Source organism: Sapajus apella, unplaced genomic scaffold (assembly GCF_009761245.1).
Source record: "Sapajus apella isolate SASKATOON/1434 unplaced genomic scaffold, GSC_monkey_1.0 scaffold11, whole genome shotgun sequence".
NCBI lineage: Eukaryota > Metazoa > Chordata > Mammalia > Primates > Cebidae > Sapajus > Sapajus apella.
The window spans coordinates 18,656,648-18,674,891 of record NW_022436951.1 but is presented as its reverse complement, the minus strand read 5'-3'; positions in this window follow the sequence as shown (position 1 = coordinate 18,674,891).

Genomic DNA, 18,244 nt, shown 5'->3' with positions numbered 1-18,244 from the left:
CAACTCAACATAAAAAAATTGATTACAAAATAGACAAAAAATAAAAACAGACATTTCTCATAAAGAGACACACAAGTGACCAATAAATAGATGAAGAAACAATTGATTACAAAATGGGCAAAGAATAAAAATAGACATTTCTCATGAAAAGACTTGCAAATGGCCAATAAATAGATGAAGAAAAAATCAACACCAGCGAAACGCAAATCAAAATCACAATGAGATTCTATCTCATCCGAGTTGGAATGTCTATTAAGAAGATGAAAACTAGTGAATGCTGGCAAGGATGTGGAGGAAAGGGGGCTGGTATACATTGTTAGTAGAAATAGAGATTAATACAGTCATTATAGAAAACAGTATGGAGATTTCTCAGAGAAACTAAAAATAGAACTGTCAAAGACTCAGCCTTCCTACTATTTGGTATTTATTCAAAGGAAAAGAAGTCAGTATATTAAAGATGCACCTGCACCCCCCCATGTTTTTTGCAGCACTATTCATAAGAGTCAAGATATGTAATAACCCTAAATGCCTTCAACAGATAAATAAAGAAAATGTGATTATATATATGTGCATATGTACAATGAAATATTATTCAGCTATAAGAAATGAAATCTTATCATTCCTAGTAACATGGATGAACATGGAGAGCACTATGTTAAGTAAAATAAGTTAAGGTACAGCAAGTTAAATACCACATATTTTCACTTATATGTTGGAGCTAAAAAAAAATAGCTGAGCTCAGAAGTAGAGAGCAGAAAAATATTACTATAAGTTGGGAAAGATCTCAGGGAGAAGAAGATAGAGAGAGGTTAGTTAGTGGATACAGCATTGTAGCTAGATAAGAATACTCTGTAATGCACTATAGCACTGTAGGGTGTATATAGTTAATAATAATTTTCAAGAAGCTGGAAAAAGGATTTTAAATGTTCACAACACCAAGAAATGACAAACATTTGAGATATGTACATTGTATACATGTATGTCCTTTTGTGTCCCATAAATGTGTATGATTATTAAATGTCAACTAAAAAGAAAAGGGAAGAAAGAAAAGAAATCTTTAAACTTGGCAAATTTCATTTATATCCCTCATCCATAATCAAGTTTTCTAATAGAGGAAAACTCCAGGGAACTTCCTTCATTTCTCTCTACATTTTCAGATTATGCTTTTCCCATTTAGTTAAAAAGTGTATCTATGATTCTTTAAAAGGTATCTTAAAAATAAATTATTTTTTCTGTGTTCAATCAAAAATAAAAGACTTGACTTAATAATAGGTATAAAAGGTAGAGACAGTTAATAAAAATCAAAGGAAGATTTTTATTAACCTACTCAATGAATCTATATATTTCAGTTAAACATTCTATGTGTAAAGAGGCAGAATATTTAATGACCATCACTTAAAATAACTCTGAAATATTATTTAACTAGCACATTTTCATTAAAAAATTCTTTGAGTGAGCATTGTGCTTCTGTCTTAGATATATGACAAGATCGCTTCCCTTTTTATAAGAGTATTTCATATTCCTGTTATATTATTCAACCACCTTCCACAGGAAAAAAAAAATGTCACTAAAGTCTATTCTTTGTCTGATAGCATTATTACCATCTTAAAATACTCTGTCAGGTATTAAAATTTTTGAGGGATGTGCTTACTCCTGCAAGAAAGGCCATAATGAAAAAAATAACAAAAATAAGAAGTTGGCCTGGATGAAGTGAAAAGGAAACGCTTGTAGACTGCTGGTGAGAATATAACAACTGGAAAGGAGTATGGAAATTCCTTAAAGAAGAGACTTTCAAATATACTTAATTAAAAACCTTCATTTTAATAATAACCAAAGAGAAATCAAGTAAGACTAAATTATGTTCCTTAGCTTCTCATTCAGAGAGTTAATATGTACATAGACCTAATTCCCACTCTAATTTTTTCTCTCCTTGTTCACTGTCATTAATTTGTTGTAAACATTTGTAGTGGTTTACAGATGTCAAAGACTGTTTCTGATGTGGGTTTGAACAGCAAACTAGTCAGTGTTTTACAGCGTTTTTATTCTGGTGGAGATAGAGAACTCATATATAAATTAATTACTTCTTACAGTGATAATTTCTATAAGCAATAATTAACATACTAATGTGAGAAAGCTAAATGAGAGACCTAAGCTGAGGGATTTATTTTTTTTTTTTTATTTTTGTTTGAGACGGAGTCTCACTCTGTCACCTAGGCTGGAGTCAGAGGCACATCTTCACTCACTGCAAACTCTGCCTCTCAAATTCAAGTGATTCTCCTTCCTTGGCTTCCCAAGTAGCTGGGTACAGGTGTGTGCCATCATGCCCAGCTAATTTTCATAGTTTTAGTAGAGACAGGGTTTCACCGTATTGGCCAGGCTGGCCTCCAACTCCTGACCTTGTGATTGGCCGGTATCGGCCTTCCAAAGTGCTGGGATTACAGGCATGAGCCACTGCACCCAGCCAGGGATGTACTTTATAATAGGAGTCAGGAGTTGAGGCCAAGGGACAAGAAACAACCATGTTGTGAAGATCTGGGAAAAGAATGTTTGATGTAGATAGAGGCTTCATTCTGAGGATAGAAAGCTGGTTCAACATACGCAAATCTATAAATGTAATTCATCGCATAAACAGAACCAAAGACAAAAACCACATGATTATCTCAGTAGATGCAGAGAAGACCTTCCACAAAATTCAACAGCACTTTATGCTAAAAACCTTCAATAAGCTAGGTCTTGATGGAACATATCTCAAAATAGTAAAAGCTATTTATGACAAACCAACAGACAATATCATACTGAATGGGCAAAAAATGGAAGCATTCCCTTTGAAAACAGGAATAAACAAGGGGTCCTCTTTCACCACTCCTATTCAACATAGTATTGGAAGTTCTGGCCAGAGCACTGAGGCAAGAAAAAGAATATTCAACTAGGAAAAGAGGAAGTCAAATTGTCTCTATTTGCAGATGACATGATTGTATATTTAGAAGACCCCCATCATCTCAGCCCAAAATCTTCTTAAGCTGATAAGAAACTTCAGCAAAGTCTCAGGATACAAAATCAATGTGCAAAAATCAGAAGCATTCCTATGTACCAATAGCAGGCAAACAGAGCCAAATCAAGGAAACTCCCATTCACAATCGCTACAAAGAGAATAAAATACCTAGGAATATAACTAATAAAGGATGTGAAGGACCTCTTCAAGGAGAACTACAAACCACTGCTCAAGGAAATAAGAGAGGACACAAACAGATGGAAAAACATTCCATGCTCATGGTTAGGAAGAATCAATATTGTGAAAATGTCCATACTGCCCAAAGTAATTTATAGATTCAATGCTATCCCCATCAAGCTACCAATGACCTTCTTCACAAAACTGGAAAAAACCACCTTAAACTTCATATGGAACCAAAAAAGAGCTCACATATCGGCCAAAATCTAAAAAAAAAAAAAAAAAAAAAAAAAAAAAAAACAGCAGGAGGCATCATGCTTCCTAACTTCAAAGTGTAAACTATACTACAAGCCTTGGAAGTAAAGCCACACATCTAAAACCATCTGCTCTTTGACAAACCTGACAAAAACAAACAATAGGGAAAGGATTCTCTGTTTAATATATGGTGTCGGGAAAACTGGCTAGCCATAGGCAGAAAGCTGAAACTGGATCCCTTCCTTACACCTTACACAGGAATTAACTACAGATGGATTAAAGATTTAAACGTAAAACCTATCACCATAAAAACCCTAGAAGAAAACTTAGGCAATACCATTTAAGACATAGGCATGGTCAAGGCCTTCATGACTAAATCACCAATAGCAATGGCACAATAGCCAAAATAGACAGATGGGATCTTATTAAAGAGCCTCTGCACAGCAAAAGAAACTATCATTAGATAGTTTCAGTGATAGAGTGAACAGGCAACCTACTGAATGGGAAAACCTTTTTGTAATCTACCCACATGACAAAGAGCCAGTATCCAGAATCTACAAAGAACAAAAGGAAATTTACAAGAAAAAGACAACCACATCAAAAAGTGGGCAAAGGATATGAACAGACACTTTTCAAAAGAAGATGTTTATGCAGCCAACAAACATATTAAAAAATACTCATCATCACTGGTCATTACAGAAATGAAAATCAAAACCACATTGAGATACCATCTCATGCCAGTTAAAAGATTTAAAAATCTGGAGACAACAGATGCTGGAGAGGATGTGAAGAAATTGGAACACTTTTACACTGTTGGTGGGCGTGTAAATTAGTTCAACCATTGTAGAATACAGTGTGGTGAATTTTCAAGGATCTAGAAATAGAAATACCATTTGACCCAGTAATCCCACTGTGTATATACCCAAAGGACTATAAATTATTCTATTATAAAGACACATATATGTTCATTTTGGCACTGTTTACAATAGCAAAGTCTTGGAACCAACCGAAATGCCCATCAGTGATAGACTGGATAAAGAAAATGTGGCATATAAATACCATAGAATTCTATGCAGCCATAAAAAAGGATGAGTTCATGTCCATTGCAGGGACATGGATGAAGCTGGAAACCATCATTCTCAGCAAACTGACACAAGGACAGAAAACCAAATACTGCATGTTCTCACTCATAAGTGGGTGTTGAACAATGAGAACGTGTGGACTCAGGGAGGAGAACATCACACACTGGGGTCTGTTGGGGGGCTGGGTGGTTTAGGGGAGGGAGAATTGGGGTGGGATTGGGGAGGAATAACATTAGGAGACATGCCTAATGCAGGTGATGGGGGATGGATGCAGCAAACCACTGTGACATGTGTATACCTATGTAACAATCCTGCATGATCTGCACATGTACCCCAGAACTTAAAGTATAATAAGAAAAAAAAAAAGAGGAAAATAACATTACTAACATATTTAGTAACTTATTTAATCTGTACCTAGGATTTCTTTCTCTATCTTCTGCTTCGCGGACAAATTCTAAAACATTCATATATTTTAGTCAGTTAAAAGACTTTTCCATGCATCTCCTTCCAAATATGGAATATTATGGTATTGGATTCCTCATTATTGGTTGCTATGGGTTGAATTTTGTCCTTCAAGAAAGATGTATTGAATTCCTAACACACAGTACCTCAGAAAGCAACCTTAGTCAGAAATAGGGTGTTTACAGAGGAAAAACAGCTTTAATTTCTAGTTTTCCTTCTGTTTCATGTTTTATTTCTATTATATAATGTGTTATAGAGACAAGATGATAGCTGTTATGAATCCAATCTCTTCCGATGGTGGTACCCCAGAGCTCATTCTTTGTACATCTTTCTGTCTTAACAAATTTTATGAAAACACATTACATGTGCTTAATGTACCTAAAGAAAAAGTTCAGTTCTTTTGCGGATTGTGAAGTTTAAAGCATATTGTGATAGTTGCCATATTTAAATAGGACATCCCTGACCTCTGCAAATAAAGAATCACCACAGTATATTCAGTAACAACCAATATCAACTATTACACTCTGAAGAATCTCTTTTAAGACAAATACGCATGTAACCACTAAAATCAGTGTTCTGCTCATCTGCTCAAAATCACAGTGAAAGTCAAAAATAAAAGTGCCAGTATTTTCATTAAAAAATTCTAAAATAGAAACTAAATTTTTAGAAAAATGATTTTTATTTTTAAAAAATGACACAAATAATTACACAAAGGACAATTGTTCTGTTTTTGTGATTAGCTCAGAGGAATGAAATTTCAAATTCAAAATTTTTTCTTCATTCTCATTTAGCATATAGACTGCTAAATGATACTAAAATGCATGCCTTTACATTTGCTGTGATTTTTTAAGACATGGGAATTTATTTGTTAGCTGTGTTTTGTGAATTCTTGTTATCCAAATAAAAACAAAATGTTACATGTTTAAAAAAATCAAAACTTTGGAGTGGAGATTGAGTACAATTTCAGGAAGTTGTTTTATTTATCTATAAAATAAATAATTTGAAATTAAATGCTCGTGTTTACTAGTGATAAAAGTAAATTTTTTTTTTTTTTTTTTGAGGCAGAGTCTCACTTTGCCACCCAGGCTGGAGTATAATGGTGCTGTCTTGGCTCCCCTCCGCCTCCTAGGTTCAAGTGATTCTTCCACTCAGCCTCCTGAGTAGCTGGGACTGCAGGTGTGTACCGCCACACTCAGCTAATTTTTGTATTTTTAGTAGAGACAAGGTTTCACTACGTTTGCCAGGCTACCCTCAAACCCCTGACCTCGTGATCCTCCCGCCTCTGCCTCTCAAAGTGCTGGAATGACAGGCATGAGCCACTGTGCCTGGCCAATAAATTTTAAAAACCACCCAGTTAAGTACTAATAAAGGATACTTGAATTTCTGCATTCTGTATTGCCTGAATATCTATTTGCATATGACTTTTAATATCTTAATGAAAAGCTGTTTTATATTAAGTGTATGTCATTCTTACGTGTCATTTAAATAGCAACATGTTTGAATTTAAATATTTTCCAATGTGTGATATTTGTTGAGGCTTTAAATAGCTAATGTTAGAGATTAATATAATTGTTTTGAGTAATACTATGGATTATATGCAATTCAGTTAGAAATGTTTTGGTATTACAACATATTATTTTTGAATAGAAAAAACTAAGTGGTTACTATTTTACTTTTATATGGATATTTGTAAATTAAATCATCTTCTAATATACATTGTTTTATATTAGTGTAGGAATTTCTCATTTAATTTATATTGTTTAAAAATATACGTATATTTAAAATATATACATATATATAATCACAGCCAAAAAAAGTACACATTTAAGAAACTCAATTTTTTAAACTTTAAGTTCAGGGATATATGTGCTTTTTGTTATATATGTAAATTTGTGTCATGGGGTTTGTTGTACAGATTATTTCATCATCTGGGTATTAAGCCCAGTACCCAGTGATTTTCATTTCTCCTCCTCTCACTCCTCCCACTCTTCCCCACTTAAGTAGACCCAAGTGTCTCTTATTTTCTTCTTTGTGTTCATAAGTTCTTATCATTTAGCTCCCACTTACAAGTGGAGCATTCAGTATTTGGTTTTCCCTCCCTGTGTTAATTTGCTAAGAATAATAACCCCCAGCTTCATCTATGTCCCTGAAACTTTTAATGAAAGTTCAAATTTACATAAACAAAAAAGGAGAACATACAAAATTACTTAATCTTAGGTTCCTGCATTATTTTCTAAAACATAGATTAGATAAATATAAAGTCAACAGAAAATTTTTCCACACTTCACTGTGGAAAATGGTCTTATACTTGCTACCACTCCCTACTATCTTCCTATCTCTTATTTTTGCACCAATAAGATGATCCCAGAAAATCATGGTAAGTTACTTTGTGTTGTCCCCAGGAAGACACCTAGAATCTTGAAGCCAGAAGTCCTTCCACAATAGGGCTTAACATTCTAATGTTATCTCTATATAATTTAAAATAGCAAGCATATGTGTTATAGCTGCAGCAATGTAAGAAAAAAATATTGAAATGTATGTTACTGAGCATTAATCATTTAAAAAATAGTTTAACATATTCCTTTTGTTAGATGGACTTGCATTTATCTCTTGTGATTTTGGATTTTTCCCTCCAAAAAGCTTTGTTCATCAACATGTAGTTGTTTATGCATTTGACAAGGCTACTGAGAGTAAGATTATACATTTCAGGGTTATCTGCAAGTTACTTATAAAAGCAGAGAACACCACCACATGTATATCCTGAGGAACTGTGAAACATTCAGGAATTTGCAGAGACATTAAGCATGCAATCACGAAACAAAGTCAATAATTTTGAAATTTGATTAGTTTATAATAGATCTTCAACAAAGAAATTGTTTCATTCATTACTTCATGTTACATCTGTATCAATATGGAACAATTATTAAATGAACCAAATTAAATATATCAAAAGTATACTGGAAAATATTGATATACTTAGGATACTACCCTTAAAAAGCAGGTGTGTGTCATGACACACTTGGATTATAACTTCCAAGGGTGACTCCCAATGAAGAGAACATAAAGTTTAATGAGAAACTACGCTAGAAAGCACAAAATCATGAAAGAGAAAAATTTCATCTCAAGCACAATTCACACCACAGAACAAAAAGCTTCAGTTAAAGGCAGAATAACTATATATGGAAAAGAAGGGAATAAAGATGACAAAGGTGAAGAAAATGGAAAAAAAAGTAGACTAAAAGTGTTAAATATATTCATATCATTTTCTTTTCCAGGAGCAATTTGAATAAATTAGCTAGAAATGCAAATATATTATCAAGAAAAGGAGACAGACATCAACAGTTGAAGTTGCCAGTTGGTAAATGTAAGGCTTAACAGAAAAATTTAGGGCTGGGTGACACAGATAGTGTGAAACACATAATTGCAGGTCAGTGGTTCTAGAAACTTTCTGATCTTTCCTTCAGTTATCTCCAAAACCTCTATGTTTCTGCCTCATTCTACACTTCATTTCCTTCATTTTTTATTCCCTCCTATATTCCTATTTCTTTAAGCTTAAGTTATCTTAGTTCATCATTTCAAACACTATCTTTCTAGCATTGTGACTTCTTTTTTTAACATTACACCTTTCTCGCCAAACTCTTCTATGTATTTGTTTTTATTTTTATTACACTTTAAGCTCTGGGGTACAAGTGCAGAATGTGCAGGTTTGTTGCATAGGTATACACATGACATGGTGGTTTGCTGCATCCTTTAACCCGTCATCTACAATAGGTTATTTCTTCTAATGCTATCCCTCCCCGAGTCCCACACTCCCCTATGGGTCCCATGCGTGATGTTCCCCTCCCAGTGTCCATGTGTTCTCATTGTTCAACTCCCACTTAGAAGTGAGAACATGCAGTGTTTGGTTTACTGTTTTGTGTTAGTTTGCTGAGAATGATGGTTTCCAGCTTCATCCATGTCCCTGCAAAGGACATTAACTCATCCTTTGTTATGGCTGCATAGTATTCCATGGTGTATATGTGCTGCATTTTCTTTATACAGTCTACCATGAATAGGCATTTGGGTTGGTTCCAAGTCTTTGCTATTGTGAACGATACTGCAGTAAACATATGTGTGCATGTGTCTTTATAGTAGAATGATTTAAGCCTTTGGGTATATACCCAGTAATGGGATTGCTGGGTCAAATGGTATTTCTATTTCTAGATCCTTGAGGAGTCGCCACACTGTTTTCCACAGTGGTTGAACTAATTTACACTTCCACCAAGAATGTAAAAGTGTTCTTATTTCCCCACATCCTCTCCAGCATCTGTTACATTATTTTTTGCTACTGCATGCAAGTTATTAAGAATTGCTAAAGAAAATCAGTTCAATGTAATAATAAAAGCAGATATATTCCACTATTGATGGATTTATGGTCTTTAATGACTTTCAGACTTGCATTACTAAAAATAGTAATCTCACACCGCTTTTCCACACAGTTATTTCAGCTTCTATTTATTTTTCAAATTTACTTTTTTTCTCTTCATTGTTACAGATGACTTCTACTGCTACTTTATGAAGAAGCTAAACGCTATCAAATAAAACTCCCATAATTATTTACCACCTCCGCTATAGCTACCTTCATTCTCAATTATTTCACATCTTTCCTTCTTCCCTTTGTTTTCAAAGCGGAAAGCATTTTTCTTCCTTGTCTGTTAGACTAGTTATTTTCTCTAAATTCCATCCTAATCTTTATTCTCAGAGACTAGTCTTTATTCATATGTATAAATTATCACTTCACTTTTGTAATATCAGAATTTCTCACTTTAATAAATCCTTTCAATCAACGTCTGCTTTTCTGTAAATCTGTCTTTATTCCAAAGTCATCACAACTTATATCTCCATTTTTGAGTTCTTATTTGGCTTTTTATGGCCTTCAAAATCAGATTACTTCTGATATTAGATTACTACTGGCATCTCTATTTTGATAACTTACTGTGACTCTAACATCAGCAAATATGTAGACAGCAAGTTTAGGTGTCCCTTCTCCGTAACCCTGACTTCCAAAACTGAATTCCAAAATCCCAGCCATTTGGTTGTTTCTTTTGACTCTCACTTTCTTTCCAAATCTCTTAGGTCAATATCCTGATGTGAGCTCCCCAAAGGCAGCCTTATCTACTTTAATCTGGTCTCCAATGTTAGCTCAACATGTTTCTTTCTTTAAAATAATCATTTTATTTATCACCTAAAGACTTTGCAGTGAGTTCTAGTTACAGTCAGTAAAAACTCCAAAGTCTTTATCTTGCCCAGCTCATTTCACCCTTCTGCTGGGCTTTTATGAAATCTCTCTTAAACATTTTTGCTTTGTAAAATATGCCAAACATTCTCTCACTTCCCAACCTTATCAAAGGTTATTTATTTAATCCATCTTTCAAACTTATCCCAACTCTATTTGTAGTTTCATGATCTAGTTAACACTTCCTCTCTTTACTATCCTCTGAAAACTTCAAGAATAATTACTTGCTCCCAAGAACTTCCCCGGTAACCTGTACTTTTGTGTCATTGAGTTCCTTAAATACTTCGTTCTTTTTATGCTTCTATGTTCATTTTCTAACAGCTGATGCTTTCGTTGAAACCATTACAGTTCCATGAGCATGATGAGGAAATTGTCATTCCTGCTATCTAATTTCTGTTCCCACTGTTTTGAAATTTATTTTCTCAGTCATTCTGGCTGCTACACCTGCTGCTCATCCGGTAAATACTATTATACATCAAGGCAATTTAAAACTGATTAAGGTCTTTCTCTCCAATGAATAAGTTAGGCCATTTTAAAAGAATAATAGTGTTAAATATAAACAGAATGCATCCTCCTCAGTGAATCCTTTAAGTGGTGTGCTGCTGTGCTCTTGCTTCATTCAGCATGAAGGTGACAAGAGACTTGCTGTCAGCTTACACCTACTAATGAAAAAAAATGCTTTCTTCTCTTTCCTTAAAAATCAGTCTCTGACAAGTAAATAAGGCAAATAATTTTTCATCAAAATGTATCTGATGATGACTCTACCATCTCAGCACATAAATGGGCTTACTATTTTTATTTTTAAAAACTATAAAGCACCTCCATACCATTGTTGGCTTACTTCACCCTTATTCTCTCTCTCTCTTTTTTTTTTTTTTTTTTCTTGAGACAGTGTCTCACTCTCTTGCCCAGGCTGGAGTGCAGTAGGGTTGCCATCTCTTCTCACTGCAACCTCTGCCTCCCAGGTTCAAGCAATTCTCCTGTCTCAGCCAGCCTCCCAAATAGCTGGGACTATAGGCGCATGCCACCACATCCAGCTAGTTTTGTATTTTTAGTAGAGAGAGGGATTTTTACCATGTTTGTTAGGTTGGTCTTGAACCCCTGACCTCAAGCAATCTACCAGCCTCAGCCTCCCAAAGTGCTTGGATTATAGGTATAAGCCACCACACCCAGCCTATCTTCTCTTTAATTTTTTTCTTCTGCATGGTAGTTTCACCATATTGGCCAGGATGGTCTCAATCTCCTAACCTCAAGTGATCTGTCCTCCTCCGTCTTCCAAATTGCTGAGATTACAGGTGTGAGCCACCACCCCTGGGCATGAAATATATTTCTTAAATCATAATATTTAATTTAAATATTTTATTTGAAATATTTTTTTAAAAATTTTAAATATTTTATTTAAAATATTTAAATATTTAAAAATTTTTACAAGGAGTAAAAATTACTCCTTGTCTCAGACTCCTGAGTAGCTGAGATTACTGGTACACACCACAATGTCCGGCTAAGTTTTGCATTTTTTCAGTAGAGACAGGATTTCGCCATGTTAACCAGGATGGTCTTGCACTACTGACCTCAGGTGATGTGCCCGCCTTGGCCTCCTAAAATGCTGGGATTACAGGCATGAGCCACCACACCTGTGCCCATATTCTCTTTTATCACTGATAGCAACAGTGTTTCAAGCTAATCAAATATCCATATTAATCTGGCCTATATCCTAGTGTGGTGTTCTCTTTTAAGTTGGTAGGATATATCCCCCAAAATGATATTTTCTGATTTGTAGTGATAAGTAACAAGTTTACAACATTTTTAGCCACCATAGTGAAGTGGAGGGTTCTCATTCATCACATATTACCCCTTTCCTTAATTCAAAATGATTTTTAAAAATTCACGTGCGAAATGGAATGTATTTCAGCCATTCTAATTTGGACAAAATGTGATTAAGGCATATTGCTTTTGGATTTGCACTGACCAGCGAGTGGTTAATTGCAGTATCAAATTTCATTATAAATTGCAACTGTTTAAATCACAGGTGCAATTTATTTTTATTATTATTTAAAAAATAATTTTACCTTTCATTTTAGATTTAGTGGGAACATGAGCAAGTTATTATATAAGTTCATTATGTGATGCTAAGGTTTAGGGAAGGAAAGTTCCCATCATGCAGATAATGAGTGTGGTACCCAATAGGTAATTTTTTCAGCCCCTCAGTTCCTCCCTCTCTGCACCCTCTGGAAGTCTGCAGTCTCTAGTGTTTCCACTTTTATTTCCATATGTACATAATGCTTAGCTCCCACTTATAAGCAAGAACATGCAGTATTTAGTTTCCTGTTCCTGCATTAATTTGTTTAGGATGATGACTTCCAGCTCCATCCATGTTGAAGCAAAGAACATGATTTTGTTCTTTTTTATGGCTACATAGTATTTCATGGTATATACGTACCACATTTTTCTTTGTGATTGAGAATAGCACTGCGATGAACTTGTGAGTGCATATGTGTTTTTGGTAGAATGATATACTTCCCTTTCGTTATATACCCAGTAATGAGGTAGCTGGTTCTATTTTAAGTTCTTTGAGAAATCTTCAAACTGCTTTTCACCATGGCTACACTAATTTGCATTCCCACAAAGGGGGAATAAGCATTCTTTTTCCTACATAGCCTTGCCGTCATCTGTGATTTTTTAACATTTTAATACAGTAATAGCTATTCTAACTGATGTGAGATTTTATCTCATTGTGGTTTTGATTTGCATTTCTCTGTTGATTAGTGATGTCGAACATATTTTCAGATGTTTGATGGCCACATGTATGTATTCTTTTGAAAAGTGTCTGTTCATGTTCCTATCCACTTTTTAATGGGGTTGTTTTTTCTTGAGTTCCTCGTGGATTCTGGGTATTAAATCTTTGTTACATGCACAGTTTGTGAATATTTTCTTGTTCTGTAGGCTGCTTGTTTACTCTGCTGATATTTTCTCTTGTGCAGAAGTTATTTAGCTTAATTTGATCCCACTTGCCAATTTTAATTTTGTTGCAATTGCTCTTGAGGACTTACTCATAAATTCTTTGCAGTAGCTGATACTTAGTCATAAATTCTTTGCCATAATTGATATTGAGAAGATAATTTACTAGGTTTTATTCTAGCATATTTTTTTTCTTTGAGACAGAGTCTCACTCTGTCACCAAGGCTGGAGTGCAGTGGCATGATGTCAGCTCACTGCACCCCCTGCCTCCTGAGTTCAAGCAAGTCTCCTGCCTCAGCCTTCTGAGTAGCTGGGATTACTGGCATGTACCACCATGCCCCACTAACTTTTTATATTTTAGTTGAGATGGGGTTTCACCATGTTGGTTTTGAACTTCTGACCTCAAGTGATCCACCCACCCTAGACTCTCAAAATGTTAGGATTATGGGCTTGAGCCACCTCACCAGGCCTGTTGCATTCTTGTAGTTTATGTCTTATACTTAAATATCTAATCTGTCTTGAGTTAATTTTTATACATGGTGAAAGGTAGTTCAATTCTATTCTTCTGTGCTTGGCTAGTCAGTTATCCCAGCATCACATATTAAATAGAGAGTCCTTTATCCATTGTTTATTTTTATCAAATTTCTCAAACACCAGATGGTGGTAGGTGTGCTGTTTTTTTTTTTTTTTTTTTTTTCTCTTTTCAGTTTTCTATTCTATTTCATTGGGCTATGTGTCTATTTGTGAGTTAGCAGCATGCTGTTTTGTTTACTATAGCCTTATAGTATAGTTTAAAGTCACATAATGTGTTGCTTCTGGCTTTGTTTCTTTTGCTTAGGATTGCTTTGGCTATTCAAACTCCTTTTCGATTCCATATACATTTTGGAATAGGTTTCTAATTCTACTAAAAGTGATGTTGTTAGTTTTATAAAGATAGGATTGAATCTGTAGATTGCCTTAGGCAATATGGCTATTTAAATGATACTGACTCTTTCAATTCACAAGCATGGAATGTTTTTTCATTTGTTTGTATCATCCATGATTTCTTTCAGGGCTGTTTTGCTATTTTGCTTCTATATCTATATCTATATCTATATCTATATCTATATCTATATCTATATCTAGATAGATAGATAGATATAGCTTCTGTGGTTACATGTACTCCCAGGTGTTTTATTCTTTTGCCATTATTGTAAATGGGATTATGTTCTTGATTTGGCTGTCAGCTTGAACGTTATTGGTGTATAGAAATTCTACTGATTTTTGTACATTGATTTTGCTGCATTTTCTAGGTATAGGATTATACTGTCAGTGCAGAGTTAATTTGACTCCTTCTTTTTCTATTTGGATAGCTTTTATTTGTATTTCTTGGTGATTCCTCTTGCTTAGACTTCTAGTACTGTGTTGAAGAGAAGTGATGAGAGTTAGTATCCTCATTTTATTTCAATTGTTAGGGGAAATGCTTTCAGCTTTTGCTCATTCAGTATAATATTAGCTGTGAGTTTGTCATAGATGTCTCTTATTAGTTTGAGGAATGTTCCTTTGCTGCCTAGCTTCTTGAGGGTTTTTAACATGAAGGGATGATGAATTTTTTGAAAGCTTTAACTGCATCTATTGAGAAAACCATATGGTTTTTGTTTCTAAATCAGTTTCTGTGGTGAATCACATTTATTAATTTGTGTATATGGAACCAAGCTTGCATCACAAGAATCACTTAATCATGGTAAATTAATTTTTGATGTGATGCTGGATTCAGTTTGCTAGTATTTTATTGAAGATTTCTGTGCCTGTATTCATTAGGGATATTGGCCTGTAGATTCTTTTTTCTTTTTTTGATTATATCTTTGATAGGTTTTGGTATTTGGGTGATGCTGACTTTGTTGAGTGAGTAAAGGAGAAATTCTTCCTCTCCAAGTTTTTGAATAGTTTCACTAATATTGGTACCAGCTATTCTTTGTATGTCTAGTAGTACTTGGTTATGAATTCATCTGGTCCAGGGCTCTTAATGATTGGTTGGCTTTTTATTACAAACTCAATTTTGGTCTGCTCAGGGTTTTTAATCTCCACTTTTCTCATTATTGGGAAGTGATGTGTTTCTAGGAATTTATCCATTTCCTCTAGATTTTCAAGTTTGTGTACATAGGAGAGTTCATAATAGTATGTTATTATGTTTTGTATTTCTGGGGGAATAATGATCATGTCACCTTTGTCATTTCTGATTATGCTTAGTTGGATCTCCTCCCATTTAATCTTTGCTAATCTAGCTAGTAATATATTGATCTTGTTTATCCTTTCGAAAAACCAACTTTTGGTTTTATCAATCCTTTATATAGATTTTTTTATCTTAATTTTATTCTGTTCTGCTCTAATTTCAGTCATTTTTTTTCTTCTTCTAGCTCTGAGTTTAGTTTGTTCTTATTTTTCTAGTTTCTCTAGGTGTGATGTTAGGTCATCAATTTGAGATGTTTCTATCTTCTTGATGCAAGCATTTCATGCTATAAACTTTCCTCTTAACACTGATTTTGCTGCGTTTTACATTTTTTTTTCTCATTTTTTTCCTCTGTTTTATCTTATTTCAAAGAATTATTTGATTTCTACCTTAATATCATTGTTTATCTAGAAGTCATTCAGGAACAAGTTGTTTAATTTCCATATGATTTATGGTTTTGAGATAATTTCTTGATATTGTGTTCTACTTTTATTCATCTATGGTCTGAGACTATGCCTGATATTATTTCAATTTTCTTGAATGTATTGAGATTTGCTTTATGACAGAGAATGTCATCAATGCTAGAATATATTCCATGTATACATGAGAGGAGTATATATTCTGTGGTTGAGGAAAGAGTCTTCTGTAGATATGTATTCCATCTAATTGGTAGCGTGTCTAATTTAAGCCCAGAGTTTCTTTGTTAATTTGCTGCCCTGGTGATCTAGCTAATCCTGTCCGTGGAGCATTGAAGTCACCTACTATTATTGTGTGATTGTTTAAGTATTTTCCTAGCTCTAGAAGTACTTGTTTTATAAATTGGATTGTTCTCATGTTAGGTGTATATATTTTCAGGATAGTTAAATCTTCTTGTTGATTTAAGCTCTTTATCATTATGTAATACCCTTCTTTGCCCTAGTTTATCATTGTGTTTTTAAATTTGTTTTATCTGATATAATAATAGGGACTCTTGCTCTCTTTTGTGTTCTGTTTTTGTGTTAGATTTTTCTCTACCCTTTGCTTTGAGCCTCTGGGTTCCACTACATTTGAGATGTATCTCTTTAAGACAGAAGATGAATGGATCTTATTATTTTCTTTTTTAAACTTGCCACTTTGTGCCTTTTAAGTGAAGGCATTTAGACCCTTTATGTTCAAGGTTAACACTGATATGTGAGGTTTTGATCCTATGATGAATCTGTCTGCTGGTTGTTTCGTAGTTTCTGTTCTATAGTTGCTTGAGAGAGTCAATGGATTGTGCACTTCAGCATGTTTTTGTAGCAGCAGGCATTGATTCTTTTTTTAAAATTATTCAATTTAGAACTCTTAAAGACCTCTTTTAAGGTTGGGGTAGTGGTAACAAATTCTTTTAGCAATTTCTTGCCTATAAAAGATTTTCATTTCTTCACTTTTGCAGTTTTTTTTATTTTATTTTATTATTATTATTATTTTTTGACAAGACATGAAGTTCTTGTTTGGAATTTAGAATGCCAAAAAATTGCTCCCCATTTATTGTGGCTTGTATGGCTTTTGCTGAGGAGTCCACTGTTGGCCTGTTGGCGTTCCACTTGAATGTAGTCTGACATTTTCTCTAACTGTCTTTACTTTTTTTAATCGACCTTATGCAGTGCAAAAACTGTAGGCTTTGGTGACGTTTATTTTCTACAATTTCTCACAGGTGTTCTCTGGATGTCTTTAATCTTGATGTCTACCTATCTAGCAAAATTTGAAAAAAATTCTTGAATTTTTCTATCAAATATGTTTTTCAGATTGTTTATGTTGCCTTCCTCTCTCTTATGAATGTTAATAATTAAAAGGTTTGGTTGCTTTACCTAATCCCATGTTTCTCAAAGACTTTGTTCATGTATTTTAAATTATTGTTTATATAAATTTTTGCCTGAGTGGGCTAGTTCAAAAGAAACAGTCTTCAATACTTGACAGATGGAATTTAAAAGAGCAAATATTCTCTTGAAGTTTATATGGCATCTTTTTTGTTGTAAGGTAAGAAAAACAATTATATTAGATTTATACTTCAAATCTGCAGGTCTTCTTCTATAATGCTTACACTCTTAAAACAGCTACTATTATTATCCCTAAAGTAATTATCATTACTAAAAAGTTACAACAAACATGAAGTCACACTGGAATAAAATATGTTTCTTTTCAGAGGTAACAAGAGAATCACTAGTCATTGACAACATAATGAGGTTTCTATGATAAAGCAAAGCGGCTTTTGGAAAGTGTGAAACTGACTATAAGTGTTGAATTAAGAAGTGCTGAAGAAGCAATAGAAAGTTTCAGTGGTACAAGTCACTGTGGGATGAAACTCAGGAAAGACAAACATAGCTTGGAGAAGGAAAAGGTATTCAGAATATGGCTGCTGCCTAATGGAAAACACACACACACACACACACACACATACTAGAAACATTTTTTTAAATTTAAAAATAAAGTTTTTAGTGTGAATCTTTCTATGCATTTCCCCAAATTGTTAAAAAAGAAAACTATAGATGAAAGCTAAATTTATAAACCAGGGAGGTAGACACATACTATTAACTGAGAATGTTTCAAATAAGAATTTACATTATATATATATATATATATATATATATATATATATATATATATATATAATATAACCTTTTTGATATTTCCCTCTAGCAAAGCTTTATTTTCTTACCATCAAAACTGGTATTGTCAGTGGGGTTTTCACAGTCCAAGTCTACAAGTTTATACATCTCCATAGCATTTCTGAATAAAATGGTAGTAACGTCTACCCATACCAGTGCACTGAACCTGATTTTTAAAAACTCATCAAAGATTCTTTGTTGCTCATG